The sequence below is a fragment of the Cervus canadensis genome, chromosome 4, assembly GCF_019320065.1.
Source record: "Cervus canadensis isolate Bull #8, Minnesota chromosome 4, ASM1932006v1, whole genome shotgun sequence".
In the NCBI taxonomy this organism is placed as follows: domain Eukaryota; kingdom Metazoa; phylum Chordata; class Mammalia; order Artiodactyla; family Cervidae; genus Cervus; species Cervus canadensis.
Window position 1 is genome coordinate 27,552,017 of NC_057389.1, and position 18,189 is coordinate 27,570,205.

An 18,189-nucleotide genomic window follows, 5' to 3' on the forward strand; every position below is an offset into this window, starting at 1 on the left:
ATTACTCACTATAGACTCTTGTTCAATCACTTCAGGATTGGAAGCCTCAGTTTTCTTATCTGTCAGATAGACCTAATATGACCTATACTTCATAGGAACAATGTGGAGGGGTTGAAGTACCAATATCAAAAGACTTTGTAAACTTTAAGTCCCTCACAATATGCAAAATATTATGATCCTGTCTCTATTGGTCAGCTAATCTACCCCATCCCTTGTTATTTGAAAGATACCCTCTGTACCTTCCACAATTCTAGAATGCCCTTCTTGGACACCTCTCCCTGGCATCAGACCCCTGCCCCATCCCACCCCTACACACACACACCATGAGCTCTTGGAAGGCCACATCAATGTCTCTTAGTGTACCAGATATCCAGGGTCTCAATAGATATTTGTTATAAAATTAAAGACAGAAAGCAAAACATGTTAAATATGGAAGGGTACTTTGAGAAATGTAATTTTTTTACATTTAAATGGGACCTTAAAGTTTACTATACACACACACACACATATATATATAAAACTGTAGTTCTCAAAAAGTAAACTAAGCAGATATTATTATCCTTATTTTGTCAAATGGAAAATGAAGTTCAAAAGAATTAAGTGATTTGCCTACACTACCAGTGAGTAACGTCCCATGCTTCACGAATGTGAAGTGTTTCCATTTTCTGCATGTGAAAGTATTTTCCTTTCTCACCTTTCCACCTCATTGTTTTCCAAAGCAAACTGAGGAAATGAGAAGACCCCTTCCTCACAATTCATGAAGTACATTTACCCAGCACGATCTTCCACGTGAATCCCCCTGCATCAAAGGTTTTCTTTCTGGAAGTCTGGAGTTTCTAGAATCTATCTGGGAGGGAGAAAGGTGTGGGCCATTCTCCTGCCTTGGCAAAATGGTCCTTTTCACTTCTGAGTGCTCTTGATTCCAGGAAGAAAGGCTCCATTGCCTCTTACCAATCTCCTACATAGTTCTTAATAAACTGAAGATTATATGACAGAAGGAATTGAGCATTTGAAGAAGTGACAGTTGAAAGTGCTGGAATACACGTTTGGCACAAGAACCACAAATCAGTCACAATCAGTAAGTGAAAGATTTTGTCTACCAAGCTAGCTGTAGGAAGTAATCTTCATCTCTTACCTGCAAAATCAGTTCAGTTCAGTTCAGTCACTCAGTCGTGTTCGACTCTTTGCGACCTCATGAATCGCAACACACCAGGCCTCCCTGTCCATCACCAGCTCCCAAAGTTTACTCAAACTCATGCCCATCGAGTCGGTGATGCCATCCAGCCATCTCATCCTCTGTCGTCCCCTTCTCCTCCTGCCCCCAATCTCTCCCAGCATCAGGGTCTTTTCCAATGAGTCAACTCTTCACATGAGGTGACCAAAGTACTGGAGTTTCAGCTTCAGTATCAGTCCTTCCAATGAACACCCAGGACTGATCTCCTTTAGGATGGACTGGTTGGATCTCCTTGCAGTCCAAGGGACTCTCAAGAGTCTTCTCCAACACCACAGTTCAAAAGCAAAATAGACCTGGGGTAATATAATCATCCCTCTGTATCCACAAGGAATGGATTCCAGGACCCTTGCAGATACCAAAATCTACTGATGCTTAGGTCTCTTATAAAAAATGGTGCAGTATAGGTAACCTACAGACATCATCCAGTATATTTTAAATTATCTCTAAATTACTTTTACTTACAATGTATATGCTATGCTAATAGTTGTAAATGCTATATAAATAGTTGCTTGTGTGTGGCAAATTCAAGTTCTGCTTTTGGGAGATTTCTGGAATTTTAAAAAATATTTTCATTCCATGGTTGGTTGACTCCATAGATAGAGAACCCTGAGATGCAGAACCCACAGATATGAAGGATGAACTATACAGGTGGGGCTGCCTTTCAAGCTGCTTTATGTAGGTAGAAGCATTTTAAAGACAAAAAGGGGATAGAGAGAGGGAGTGAAGGATGAAGGGAAGAAGGTAAGGATGGGGAGAAACAACATCTCAACAATGTGTGCCTTCATAAGCAAATGGAGTGTATGGCCTACCAGCTTAGAGGTGGGACACTGAAGGACAGTTGCTCTGTGATTCTGGAAAGGAAGGCAGAGGCCACTGCCAATCACCTGCAGAAGAAACGATGTCATTCAAACACAAGATGCAGTGATTTGGAGCAAAGGATGGAGAAAATCTATGACAAGAGCTGGTGGAAATTCTGAGCAAATGGAGGTTTTTAGAAGAATGTCTGTTGCCACCCAAATGACCAAAAGAGATGTCAAACCTATCTGCTTAGTAGTAATCTATTAGTTATTCTGTATTGAACACTACTTTGTGAAAACCATTTCACTAATAACAGCAAACTCTTATAATGTCAGGTCTTGAAGTACTCTCTGCATGCCAAGTCCCTTCAGTCATGTCCGACTCTTTGCAACCCTATGGACTGCAACCTGCCATGGGCTCTTCTGTCCATGGGATTCTCCAGGCAAGAATACTGGAGTGGGTTGCCTTCCCTGCTCCAGGGTTAAGTACTCTACATCGATTATCTGAATGACTTCTGGTGACAACTCTGTGAGGCAGGTACCATTGTTAGCACTTTGCAGATGAGAAAGGGAGCCAGGAGAGAATTAGGCGATTTGGCTGAAGTTCAACAACTTGCAAATAACAGGGTCAGGACTGGAACCTGGGCAATTCCACTCCAAAGTCCACATTCCTAGCCATCCACTATGCACGTGGACTCTTATTATCTCATGTAATCCATGCAGTGACAGTCACGAAGGTACTGTGAGAAAGCTGAGACTGAGAGGTTAGACCTGCTCAGTGTCAGACATAAAAGGTGCGGCCAGGATTCAGACCAGGCCTATCGTAATCCACAGCCCATAAAATTGCCCTCAACACATAACCTGCCCAGGAAAGAAGTATCCTTTCCAGAACTATAGATCCCATAAAGGAAATGGGAACGTTTCTATGTTTTTATGTCTCAGAATTCTCAGAGCCAGGTTTGATGTGATGCTTTGGCTCAGAAAGGTGTTCACATTCCCAAGCCCCCACTCAGAAATTGCACATTTTTCCACTTGGAATATCCATTAGGATTTCCAGGAGTAATCAGCAATCAAAGACAAACTAACAACCTTCACCCAATTCAAAGTGCTAAGGAAGAGGAAACTAGCATTCTCCTAAGCAGCTGAGCTAGGGAAAAATCTGTTTGAGAACAGTTTCTGTTTTCTGTAAAGGCAAACAGGGTTGGATTTATTTCAATAGAACCACATTCTCAGAAATCCCTTTTTAATAAGTTGCAAAACTACTGTTCCCCCAGCTCACTCCTGAATGTTTCCTACTTCATCTTTCTTTACCTCTCAACTCAAAAGAACTTAGTTGGAGAATAACAAGAGTAAAATCTGAAAATGAATAAAGCATTTTGGGGGAAAAATGTCATTAAAAATATAGGTTTATTTGCCCCTGAATTTTACTTTCTTATCCAGGAAGCCCTGACCTGTCATAGCCAGGGCCTGTTCAGACAAAACTAGGAAAAATTAGGAAAACTCTTCCTAAACTGTCGTAACCTCCCCTTCCCCAGGCACCACCCCAGTATACACACTGCCTCCGTCCAGTGTCCTCTGATATCGAGCATCTTTGTGCTTTGGAGCAAACTCTATACAGACTGGTAACTCAGATATCCCTAAGTACACATACATACGCCAACAAAGCAGCTCTAAGACAGGTCAGTGGGGAATACTCTTGGATTACATGAGGTCACACAGTACACCGCCTAGGTGACAGACACCTATCACCTAGTCACTCACTTACACTAGACCAGTCCTGCCACGGCTCAGTTGTGGCCACAGCTCACAAGAGGCCAATGGCTGGCCCAACCTCTAGTCACCTAGAGTGGTGGGTTCAACTTCAATATAAGAAGCAGCAGCAAATCTATAGTCTAAACACACAGAGAATTTGACAGTTACCGGCCATCCGGCCCACCCCCATCCCATCCTCTCAAAAGTTTTCTCCTCTTCCATGTCCACACCCTCCCATGCTCTCATGTTTTCAAGCAGGCTTTGTCCAATTCTCCGGACTCTGCAGATGAGTGAGCAACATGCTCTCCTTTTGTCTGTGACTGTGCCCCAAATACTGTCAGCGGTAACCTCTCTCCTCCTGTCTTGGAAAAGAGCCCTGTATTGCGCTCTTCTACTGCCTGTCTCCGCTTTCGGAGCAGTCCATTAGATCCCTTGTGTGTGTGACCCTGTCAGTGGACAGTGAGGGAAGTCCTGGAGTGATTCATGCTTCCCGGACAATTCTGCATGGATTCATTCACATACAGTAAATCTCCTTGTCCCAAGAGTGCTAAGATGTCATCTTGGAAGGCTTAGAGTATCACAGACATAGGAAGCCAAGGGTAAGTTCATGAGAAGCAAACGCTTTATTTGACATGGAAACTCCTCAAGCATAATTCCAGAGCACCAAATTCACTGAGTTTAAAGCCAAAACTGCTCTAATTAGCTCCGTCTTGCACAAAACCACTGGCTACAAAGAAGATATTTGTGACCTATTTAATTCAAGGGCTCTGCCTTTGTGGGGGAGGTTGATTATTTTAATGCTTTGGGCTTTTTTGGACATAAATTAAAAAAAAAATCATCATTCTCCAACTGCTGCTTTGTATTTAATCTATACCAAACCATAGCCTTAAGAAACATCAGTAAATCTGAATGAGGACTTTCTGGGTGCAAGTCTCTATGTTTGGGACCAGGAAGATGGGAAAGTGTTTACCTAATGTTAGTAATCAAGGAAAAAATTCAGGCAAGTGCTGATAATTCTGATTCAACACTAAAACTTCCAGACAATTGAAGGAAGAGTGGAGAACTGCTTAATGTTAAAAAGAAAAAAAAATAGATAAAAATGCCAGCTCGGTATCTACAAAGCCAAAAGTAAAGTGTTAGTTATTCAATTGTTTTGGCTCATGCAGATAATAAATCCAGGCTCCAGGAAACCATACAAGAAGAATGGCCCAAAATAAGTGGAAATAAATGGAAAAGCTGAAAAAATCAGCCCCACCCCATCCGCACCCTACCTCCCCGATGCATACACACTCATCAGTCTATTTTTTCCCCTGGAAAACCTCCTTCCTCCTTCCCAATAGAAATGTCTTCTTGATTTTTCTAAATAATTACTGCTAGAAGTCATTTTACATTGGCTTTGTCTACACACACTAAGGGCTTCCCAGGTGGCTCAATGGTAAAGAACTCGCCTGACAATACAAGAGACACAGGAGATGAGGGTTCGATCCCTGGGTCAGGAAGATCTCTTGGTGGAGGAAGTGATCACCCACTCCAGTATTCTTGCCTGAAAAATCCCATGGAAAGGAGCCTGGTGGGCTACAGTCCATGGAGACACAAAGAGACACGACTGAGCAACTGAGCACGCATGCACATACACTAAATGGGGAAGAAAAATAAACTACGAACCATCTGGTGAGGCAGTCACATAAGGTGGTATTCTACGCCTGCCTGTATTTTTGTACTGTACCCCATTTGTGTAAGAAAACCCATGTCAGACGAGGGGGAACATCACGTCTCCACTGGAGTGGATCTCTATCAAAAACACACAGATAGAATCAGAATGCCAACATGCCAATGCCACAACCCCCAGGGACTTTTCATGTGAGCTTTTCTATCTTTTCTATCTACACTCACTCCCAGATGATCTCATCTAGTTCTATGACTTTTCATGACAAACTATTTCCAAATTTGTATTTCCAGCCAGGGCCACCCCTTGAGCATTTGAGACCTGGGCAAATGGTTTTTGTTTTTTTTTTTTTTTTGCCAATCTCTGTCTCTATAAACAATCTGAGTCACCCATAATCTGCCTGTCAGCACCATTCTGGTAGCCCAATTTCACTCAATCTTGAAAAGGAAAGACCCTGCTGAACAGTGGAGCGATCCCCCTGGGATGACCCCATCCATGGTGCACTGACATTTGCTGTTGTCCCAGGCCCCAGAGGGTACTTTAAAAAGCTGGAGAAAGTCAGTCCAAAGCCTGGGACCCCAGAGGCACAGGGTTGGGCCAGTGGCCTGCTTTTCTTGGATGAAGAGGACACTGTTTCCAGCCTCAAGCTCTGTTCCAAATTTCAAACTTGTCAGAAGTCACCCGCTTCCCAGCATATAACCATCCACCAGTCCAACAACTGGCACATTTACATGCATTCATTTCTCAATAAAAATATCCATATACATGTGCATATTATGTGTCTGTCTGTCCCTATCCTCTCTCCATGAAGTTACACTGCAAAATGAAGCCCTCAGGATGTCCAGACCATTACTATCATGATGGGGGAAAGAAGGCATGGTGGCCAATCAAATGCTACTTGATCAGCAATTCCATGCCAAAAGAAAAAGAAAAAAACTCAGCTAATCTCATTCTGCCAAAAAGTGTTGCTTGGGGTAGGGGAGGAGAGAGGAAGCCATGAACTCAAAAGAAGAATCTAGGCTGTAGAAGGATGATTTCCCTTCCTCTATGCCCAGAATGAGGACAGTTAAGGTTCTCCTGAACCAAATGAGAAAACCTTCTCACTCAAGATGGGCATAGAGAAGAGCTGAAAGGAACATAAGGTTGAGGAGAGGTTGTCTTCTTTCCCCTACTCCCCTTGCTTCCCAAATTTACCTCATTTACCATGAAAACTACTAATAGGAATGATCCACATCTGAGAGCTGCCCCCTCAGACATCAGGGGGACATGCCTACTGGTTCCTAGCAGTTAAAGAGGGTCACTCCAGGGTTAAATGAGACTTCTTGGGTTGCAGCACTCACCCTAGGGACCGGCATCAAGTTCTTCCAGGAAATTTTGAGGATTTGGAAAGCTCAAAGAGGAAAGCATCTACCACAATCAATCAACAGAACTGCATAGCACGTATTCAGTTAAAACCTCAACTGAAAAAAAAAAAGACCCCAAAGGTTTTACTCCCTTAAACCAATGTTGTGACCCTTCTGCAATATTATGAGTGGTACTCCCCACTTCTGTTTGCTGGATAATAACTAGGTTTCTTTTGTTTTACAAGATAAACTATGACATTTTCCAACTATACAGTATCACTTTTCCCTTTCAAATGACTTTTAAAGTTTGCCAGCTTGTGACTTCAAGCCTACACACCCCTGTTAAATGTCATAAGTTTGCCCTACCTAAATGTCACAAGGTCCCTCCTCTTCTGCTGACCTTGAAATAGTTTTGGGGTGGGGGAGCATTCTTGGGTTGTCCACATGTATAAACAGCCTATGACTAGATATGTGAAGAACAGAGGGATGATCACAACCTAACTTTCTCCTGAGTGCAGATGTTCTGAAAACAACCAAAGCTATGTTCAAAATTTGGAATGTAAAGACTTCTGTTTTCCTACAGAAAAATTCAGTGGTTTTTTTCTTACTTAATGCCAGCCAACACGCACCAAAATCTGGTTGACTCACCTTGTAATTCTACCATGGGCCTATCACTGGCAGAATTTTCCTTGAATATGTAGTACAGAGCTGCATGACCAGTGACCAAAATCAAAACATTTCCATTGCTTATGCTGACATTCTATACCCCTGCTCATTGCTTTTCACATTAACCACAGAAAGTGATTTGACAACAGGTTCAGGTTATATCTGCCTGGGCTTCCTTGGTGGCTCAGTTGGTAAAGAATTTGCCTGCAATGGTTTGATCCCTTGGTGGGGAAGATACCTTGGAGAAGGGAATGGCTAGCCACCCAGTTTTCTTGCCTGGAGAATTCCATGGACAGAGGGGCCTGGTGGGTTATATAGTCCATGGGGTCACAAAGAGTCGGACGCAACTGAGTAACTAATGCTTCACTTCACATCTGTAAATAGAGTTGGCCAAAGAGCAACATATCTGTCAACAGAGTTGGCTAAAGAGCAACATATCTTTGTTCCCTTATAGAATTCTGCATTCAATAAATAAGAGTAAAAATCACTGCTCAAGTAATATTCCCAAGAGTGTTCACCTTCATACTCTCAAAATCTTTCCTGTTAAAGGAAACATATTTAGCAAATTACCACGTTATATGCAGAACTGTGACCTCATTTACACTTGGTTGACTCATTCTTGGAGGAATAGAAGGTAATCTTGAAATTAAATGCTTGACTATCACTTTGGGGTATAGGCTGATAGACTAGCATCAATTGTATTGAGCAGCCAGTTAATGTACGGAGTAAAGACCTTTCTAATTACCCTCCAAATACCCTTGAGAGAGGCATGCAAGGTCACATGAAGCCCTTACATGTTAAAAGAATAAATGCATTGACAAGTTTTGTTCCAGTTTATCAAGAAGTTCAGGACACAGAATGAAAAAAGACTGCCCTTTGGGAAAATATCCTCAAAGAACTGGAAGAAACTTGTAGATTCCAATTCTATAGCAGAAAGAAATCAAGCCCCTCTCTTGTCTCTGGGAAAACATTGCAGGCTGATGTGTTAGTTCAGCCATCTTTATTTCTGTTTTGTGAATCTAACCAACCAAGCCTTTTTTTTTTTTTTTTTCCACAAAGGTGTCTCACATCTGTAATTTTGGGGCCCCTTCAATCCAGTCTCCACAATGCTGCCAGCGTGGTCATCCTAAACTGTAAACCCAGTCATCTTACTTCCTTGTTTAAAATCCTTTCAGCTTCATTGATGTCATATAAAACTCAAACACCTTAGCATGGTATACAAAGATGGCCTTCCTTACACCATCTTTTTCCACTTCCCAACTCTTACCCTATGTTCCAATCATAATGAATCACTTGCAGTTCCCGGAATGCCCCATGTTCTCTCATGCTGCCATGGCTTTGCTCATGATGTTCCTTCTTCCTGGAATGTTATTCCCACCACTGATTGCTGGCATTAATCTCCTAGATAAATATATTCAGTTCTCAAGACCAAGCTCACACATTCTTCCCTGGAAAGCCTTCCTTAGGTTTACCAGTGTGATCTAGGCTTCCTCCTCTCTGTTCCTGTAGCATTGGGTCATAATTGTGTTATAGATCTTATCACACTACAGATGATGTAATCATCTACTTACAGAAAGTGGAATTATATAGGACATCTCTCATATAGAATTATATATAAGGAAATGCTATGTAAAAGTATGTTACAAATATTAAAACATAGGTAAATATAAAACAAAAAGACTGTGTAGCCATTTGGCCTATGAAGTTTTCTTTCTTTTTTTCCCCCTGTGGTCTCTTGCAAGACCTTTCGGTACTATTTAGTTGATTATATTCACCAAACAGAGAGCAAGATGGCTATCTAAGACCTCCCTCTAAGATCATGAACCAGAAGGTATTCGTATTACCTTTGTTCACATTCCATTGGCCATACCTAGATGGTATGGCCAAAAGAGAGGCAAAAGAGAGGAGAAATATAATCTCGTTATATGGCCAAGTTATATAACCTAGGGATTACACATGCCAAGCTAAACTTAGGGGTTCTCATACTTACAACAGAAAGAAAGGAGAAGGATGAGAAGGAAGAGGAGGAAAGAATAGAAACTGGAGGACATCTAGGAATGAGTAACTTAAATGCAAAGTTTATTAAATACTTAAATAGTATGTTTCTAATGACATAGCAAATACAGAAGTTTACAAAAATAGAATTACAAAAATATTTTGAATAAAGTTTCCCATCACCTAATACAGAAAAAAGTGACTGGAGAATTCATGGAGAAATGGAGGAAGAGAATAGAATCAGAGCTTGACTATGTTGAATATACTTCTATTTTATAGGAACCGATAACTTATCTCTCAAATTTAAAACATGAGCTTTAGACATAACAGTCCCTGAGCTTTTTAACCTCTGGGCTATAAATTAGTAGATATGCATCAACTCTGCTTGTGAAACTTTTCTCTTGGCAGACAGAAGAAGAGCCCAGCCTATACAAAGTAGTTTCCTGAGGTTTAACATAGTAGAAGTAGAGATTGCGACAAAACTACACCCTTGCCAAAACTTAAGGAATTCACTAATTTCCCCAATGGCTTCTGTACTTGCTCAATTTCTGAACAACATGATCCTGAAAGGAGCAACTTATTACTTAAAAATAAACCTTGTATCATATAAAAATATATTTTGCAACAACTGACCTCAACTTTGGTTTCTAAAGTACCTGGGCCCTTGGTTTTTCCTTTGCTGTTGAACATCAGAGTTATGTCAAAAAGCTAACCCTTTGTACTCTGTGCTGTTCGCTGATGTGGCTCTGAATTGGGCACAATTGCTGTTTTCTAGAAACTTGAGGCCAATAATCAGTAAAAACTGTGTTTGTCTTGCCTTCAGGAACCACAGAAAAGAGAACAATTAGGAGAAAAGCTGCTGTGGCAGAAATCAACTTTAAGATATACTAGAAGATTCTGATCCCTTGTTTGGGAGCCTTATGCTAGCTTCCAGGGATGGAAAAATAATAAATGGACTTGACAAGATGAGAAAGAAAGTCAGCCAGTTATTGGAGAAAACAACTTACTGAAAAGAACAGGAGAAAGAGAGAGGAAGAGAGACAGACACACAGATATACAGGTTTGTGGAAAGAATACAAAAAGACAGATAAATTTCAATAGCAGGAACATAGTTTTGCTCTATTGGCCAATAGAAAGCATTTTTAGCAGTAGCTTTACAAAATAATTTATAATTTTATTTCTAGCCATATCATTAAACTAAATACCCACAGATTCTTTCTGCTTTCAAACACATATGCATGCACACTCACACACACACACACACACACACCTTTTAAATACATAAAAATTTCATACAAATGTAAGGGAAAATTTTAAGGGCCAAAAGTGAAGGAGAAGAAAGTGAAAAGCAGGATAGGAATCCTTGGAAGGTTTGCCAACCTCAGGAACCTAAAGTGCTTAAGTTCTAACACATATGTGGGAGAGGCAGGAGATGGAATGAAGATCTTCACATAAAGTTTGGATTTTTAAAGATCTATACCTACATTGCAAGGGTATTTTAGAAAAAATTCCTCCACTAGTCTAGGGAAATAACAAGAAAGCTTGCCTATTTGGGCTTGGGACACTAGGTGGGTGAGATACAGTCTTCCCTGAAAATATGTAATAGTAGGTATGCCACATTTGGGTTTCTGGTTCAAATTTATATTTCCTACTTGGTCCAGAATCCACTGAGAAGTAACATAGAATCAGACCCAAAGTTTGCATATGCTAGTCCCACACTCCCAATTTGCAGATGCAAACTATTATATATATAAAAAAGAAAGAAACAGACCTAAAGTGAATGATACCTGGGCTAACTGGCATAGGCAGAACCACTCCGGAAGGATATATGTCCAACGCACGCCAGACAAAAGCCTTCAGGCAAAGTCCTGCTTAAGACTTCTTACAACTGAAAATTACAAAACATCCAAGAAACAATTCAAATGAACGAGAGATGCAGATACAACCGTAGTATTAAACTCTAAGAACTCTAGATCTTAGAACTACTAGAAAGAAACTATAGAATTAGTGTTTAAGAATGATAACATAAAAGAAAATTAAAAACAAGAAAAATGTACAGAACAATATCTGAAAAGAATGGGTAGATTTGAAGGAAAAAAGTAGACCTTCTTGAAATTAAAAATACAGGCACTGAAATAAAAGTCCAATTGTTGGTTCAAACTGCAAATTAATTACATCTAAAGAAAGAACTCATGAACTACAATTAAGTATAAGGAGTCGATCCCAAATGCAACACAGAGAGATAAGGAGATAGAAAATACAAAAGGGAAATTAAAAATAATGAAAGAAAGGATGAGGATGCCCAACATAGTCAGTAGTCACCTCAGAAAGTGAATTCGTGGAGAAACAATATTTGAAATAACATCTGAAAATGTTTTAGAATCTTTCAGAATTGATCAGAAATGCAATCCTTGGATATAGTAAATATGATTTCAAACCATTGTTAAATAAAATGTCCCTATGAGGATATTGTCTCTAACACTCAATTATCTGGGCATAAAACTGAGAAACTGTTACTTTCTCTCAGTCCTTTGAGTAGAGAAACAGCAAATTTGATACAGGTAAAAAAATGGTAAACACATAGGTAAACCTAAATAAATCCCTGGCTATATAAAATAATGATACTAACTAAGAACTAATGTAGGTAATTGTGATGGTTAATTTTATACATCAGTTTGGCTGGGACGTGGTGCCCAGGTGCTTAGTGAAACTTTGCAGATATCTGTGAAAATATTTTTTGAATGAGTCAACATAAGTCAGCAGACTTTGAGTAAAGCAAATTGTCCTCCACAAGGTGGGTAAGCCTCATCCCAACAGTTGAAGGCCTTAAAAAAAAACAACTGACCTCCTCTGAAGAAGTGGGAATTCTGCCAACAGATCACCTTTGGATTTGAAATGTAATCCTTCTGCCAGTCTCCAGCCTGCCAGCCTACCCTGCAGACTTCATACTTGTCGGCTATACAATCACGTGAGTCAATTTTTTAAGATAAATATTTTCTCCCTCTCTCCCCCTATCTATCTCCTTCCCCCGTGTATTAAAGTTTTATATTACTTTTTATTGTATTAGTCAGAGTTCTCAAGAGAAACAGAACCAATAGGATATAAGTGTGTGTGCCAGTCACAAGTCTAGGTTGTTACCTGTGCTTCTGACCAATCAACTATAAATCAGAATCTTCTAAGTTTCCCTCCTTAAGTTCAATTAATTTGCTAGAGTGGCTCACACAACTCAGGAAAACAGTCTACTTACTGTTCATCAGTTTATTATATAAGACTATGATAAAGGATAAAGATGAATATCCAGATGGAGGAGATGCACTGGGCAAGGTATGTGGGAAGATACCCTCTCTGAGCATGCCGCTCTCCCAGCATCCCCACATGTTCAGTGACCCAGAAGCTCTCCCCATACATTGGGATTTTTATGGAAGCATCATCATGTAGGCATGATTGATCATTACCTCCATTTCCAGCCCCTCTCCCCTCTCTGGAGAATGGAGGTGTGTGGCAGAAACTTCTAAGCTTCTAAGCATGGATTGGTATGCACGATGACCAGCCCCCATCCAGGAGCCACCAAGAGTCACCTCATTAGGACAAAGGACATTTCTAACTTCCAGAAATTCCAAAGGGTTTGGAGTTTCAGTGTCAGAAACCAGAGTCAAAGACCAAATCTTAGAACAAAAGGTGCCCTTGATACTCTTATCACTTCAGAATTTCCAAGGGTTTTAGGAGTTCTGTACCAGGATCTGGGGGCAGAGATCAATATATTTTCTTTTCTGTTATTTCACAGAATACACACACACACACACACACACACACACACACACACACACACACAAACATCCTCTTTGCTTTGTTTCTCTGGAGAACCCTACCTAATACAGTTATAAGTAACATAAATATTAACACTAAGTGGCACTAAACTACCAGATAACGATAACTTATAATAAACAGGGTCTTGATTGAAGGTTGTTAGACAGTTGATGCAATATTCACAAGAAATATAGATACAGTGAGCAACTTTTGATTTTCTGATATGAATGCATGTTAGGTTTTTTTTTAAGGTAAACATTACAAAGATTAGGACTAGAATATATTACTTTAAACAAATAGAGGTAATCGAGAAAAATCCATCAATATAAAGGACAGCAGGAAGGAAAAAAACACAGAAAAGGCAGGAAAAAGAGAAAGCAAAAAGGGTGGAAATAAATAAAAATCTACCGGTAATAACTAGGCTAAATTTGGCCCATGAAAAAGGATTGCTTGATTGAATAAAAAGAGCAAAAGTGAACACTATACTCTAGAATACATTTAAAACATCCAAACAAAAAGACAATGAAAAAAATATATATCAGAAAAATACAAATTGAAAAAAGTAGTAAACTATGTTACTATCAAACTAAATGTAGCTTAAGGCAAAAAAAAAATCATTAAGGATAAAGATGGTTATTACATTACAAGGAAAGAAACAGCACACTAGGGAGACATAACAATTCTCAATGTGCATGCATGATGAAATAGTCTCAGACTATATAAAGTAGTAAGACTCATTTAGATGCCATGTGGGCACACAGCTAGTAATAAGGCTTGCAACATGCTAGCTTTGAGATTCTTCAGGGAAAGCAATCAGTCCAGTCACAGAAAGAATGAATATGGATATCTTTAGAACCAAAAAGTTTAAGATGGAAACCATGCAGCTCCACCTGTGTTGGCCCAAGAGTCACCATAAGGCAAGAGTCCACTGACTGTGAGGAAAAACGAATTTTTCTTTTTATAGAGTTTGGAGGCAGGAGTTAGAAACTAGGGACACGAAGATCTCCTATCTCCCCAGTCTCTCACTTCCTCCCTGGCAGTAAGCTAGACACGAAGGTAGGTCCCACCTTCCTGCAGCAACATCTCAAGATGGTCCCATGAGACACATAACTCATTTATGGAAAGTGGCCTCCACCCAGAGAGACTCTGCTTCAGTACTTCTTAATAGAAAATGTAATGATAGCAGTTTGAGGCAGGCCCAGGTCTATTACAAAGGAAGCTTCTTGGTTCCTCCCTTCAATTAAGATTACACAACCCGACTTCAGAAGTGGGACATCATGGTGACTAAAAGCATGGCCTTGCCATCAGGTAGTTATGGGGCCACATTTCACCTGCAACAAATGAGCTGAACAATAACTTGGGCCTTAAACTCTATATGCCTCACTTTCTACAATTATCAAAAGTGAAACAGTATATATAAATAGTATATAAAAAACAGGACAGTATTTGTCACACAACAATCATGGAGAGCCACTTAAAAAAAAAATTATTATCTCTGGCTGTGTTGCATCTTAGTTGCAGCACGCTGGCTGTTCAATGCTAAGTGCACGCGTTCCAGAGCACGTAGACTCTAGTTGTGTTGCACAGGCTTAGTTGCTCCATACCCTGTGCGGGTCTTAGTTCCCCAACAAGAGCTGGAACCCACATCCCCTGCTTTGGAAGGCAGATTCTCAACCACTAGATCACCAGGGAAGTCCTATGGAGAGCTACTTAAGCACAGATTGGCTGTGATTTGATGACGATGATAGTTTGATGAGTCTCACCCCCCACTAAGATACCCGCTCCAGTTACTCAGGAATGAACGGAATTCTATAGTCCTTTGAAAGCTGAGGACTGAACCTCCTATCACACCATTGTTCTCTTACACAACATTAGGGTGAGTGTTGTATACCAAGGCATCTCCTTCTCCTGCTCTTCATGGACACTGTGTTCCACTTCTTGGCACTGCCCTCTGCAATCGACTGAAGAGGAGGAAGTGACCACTGTGTGCCTTTGCTGGATAACAACTCGGCCCTGCAGAAATCAACAAAGTGCCCCATTGCCAACAGCAGTGCCTGGAATTGCCCTGCCTTCATCACCACATTTGAGTCATCCAATGAGAAGAAACGGCTCTTTCATTTTTCTCTCTTTTGCAGGAGGGACTGGGGACTTGGTCCTGGTTCTGGTCTACTTTCTATGCTTCTGTTTCTTGTCAGCAGAGCACTAAGGGGCTCTCTGAGTCACAGCTCCATGGGTTCCAACTCTCATTCTGATTTACAGCCTGCCAAGAAGGAACATGGCCCACCAAGAAGACAGGGACATGCCATAACCTTTGCAGACACCCGTCAATATCTAAGGGCTTCCCTGGTGGCTCAGATGGTAAAGAATCTGCCTGCAATGTCGGAGACCTGAGTTCAACCCCTGGATTGGGAAGATCCCCTGGAGGAGGACATGGCAACCCACTCCATTATTCTTGCCTGGAGAATCCCAAGGACAGAGGCGCCTGGCGGGCCACAGTCCATGGGGTTGCAAAGAGTCGGACATGACTGAGTGACTAAGCACACAGCAGTGGCTCTAGTTCAGGAAAGCAAAAAGAGCAAGGGGCAACCTTCCCCTTTACGAGAAAAGAATGAATAAATGCCTTTTATAGAATCACATCTAAATGTATTGGAAAGGAACACGCATGATGTGAGGAGGAAGGCAAATCTATCCTGGTGTAACTGCCTGGAGTCCCTTTGTGGATTTGCAATAAAAACATGAATTTTTCAGCTCCTTTCTACCCCTTACTTTTTGTTTCTTTGTCTCACTTCTTCATTTATTATTCAAAATATTTACTTGGTTGATTGGAAAGCAAGTCATACCAGAAACAAAATCAGCTACAGACAACTGATTGGTTTCATATAAACAGTACTCATTTTGGCTGCACTTGTAATGCAGTGTGTAAGCACAAAAGTCAACCCACTCTCAATCATTCTGATATTTTTTATTCCAGCCTTCAGTTAGATATGAGAACAAGAGAACTTACCCTCATTCCTTTGCTGCCCAAAGTCACATAAATATATTCTACCCCCATCTATCTTTGGGAAGTGTCTTTCTGTTCATGTGTTTCTGACTTTCTCTAACTTGGGCATGGCCCATGAATCAGTTCACATGACCACTGACTTATTAACAGTTGTTCTGAGACCCTGCAGTGAGGACATCTTGCCTGAGACTGCAGGGGCTTCTCAGATTTTAACATGCAGAGAAGCAATGGTTGGATGTTTTCGCCCACCTGGCTGCAGCTCCCCTCTGTGGGGACACTGTAGAGGTAAACAGATGCAGAATGGAGCAGGCAGTGTGCCTCTCAGATCAGAGAGCAAGGTTAACTGTTCGCAGCCCTAACAAGCCAGAACTGAAATTCAGCATGCTTCAAATCCCAAAGCGCCACAGCCAGGTGAAAGGAAAAACAGCAGGAGCAGCAATCTTGAGGCTTCTGCCCTGTACACTGTTGATATCAGTTGTGAAACCTCTGATGAACCAGAGGAGAAAGGGCAAAAAGCAAAGCAACAGGAAGAGCCTGTCTGAAGCTTTGCTCCTTAGGCAGCAGAGCCTCCCAAGGCATAGACAGAATTCCCAAGACAAGCGTTCCACAAAGTTCATCAAAATATACGGCTCCAGCCTGCCTGGAAGCCACAAGTCTGCACTGCTCTGAGGTTTGTCCAGATATTTTGAATCTGATTCTCTACTCAGTGTCCACCCAGAGGGCAAGCAAGGTCCAGGGGGGCTTTGGCCAATGGCTCTGGCAGAAGCTCCTCAACTCAAAGAGCTGATGCCAAGCATTGTATCCCTTCTGAGTGTCAACTAGGCAGTGTTCTCAGAACCCACCTTCAAACCTCCAGTTGTGCAAGCTGTTGAAAGGGGCAGTGTTAGAATGGGCTGCCCACCAAAAAGTGGTCCAGAGAGCCAAGGAGCAAAAGGGCTCCCAGGAGCACTTCTCAGGCCCTCACCTCTGTTCAGTGTGGACGAGGAATGCTAGAGTCAAGGCTTGAGAATCTAGTGTCCAATAAATCTAATACTTTTCAGGACTATAATAACCAAAATTGCTAATTAAATAAAAATTAGCCAGCTACTCAGCTTGAGAGCAGCAAGGCACCAAATCAATCACTATTTTGATTCATATTTATACAGGACTGTGTGGTTGATAACCCCAAAGAATATCTCACTCATATTTATGAAATATAATGATTATTATGCACTCCTGAGATAACCAGAACCTCAGCTAGACTAGTCAGTAAAGGGCAAAGCTCAAACTAGAATCCCGGTCTCTGAGCTCTTAACTTGCTATTTTTCTACTTGACCTCAGCTCTCTCACCTGGGAAGTCGTTACATGTATTTTCAAAGTTCCTCACACATTTTACCCCATTTTACGCTCACACATCTCTGTAAGACATGCACTATTACTGTGCTCATTTTTATAGATGAGAAATTTATACACAGAAAAATTAAGGGATTTGGCCAAAATCCTTCAGCTAATTAATGGCCATGATCCAGGTCTCCTGAGGTCCCAATCCAATGTTCTTTGGGCATTATGACAACAGCTATCAAACTATGATCCCCTAACAGAGATGGGCAATAAACTAGGCCATGGCTGGAGTCAGGCCATCCAGAGAGACCATGATGGTATCTTTCCATCAGCACACTAGACTTGAAGTGATGGTGTTGACACAGTGCCGGATGTATTTTTCAATTTCCAATAGTTCTTGTGCTTCAGAATAGCTTATTGGCCTTAACACTCCACTGCTGAAAGCTGCCACCCTGCCAAGCCTGGCATGTGGTTCCTATTTCACACCTTGCATCCTCCAGCCTACAGACTCAACTCCTTAAAGTACATGAAAGCTATGGTGATAGAAAGAGGAGGCCTTCTGCTTCTTGAACCAGGGAGCTGAGTAGAATGACACATTGATTATGAAG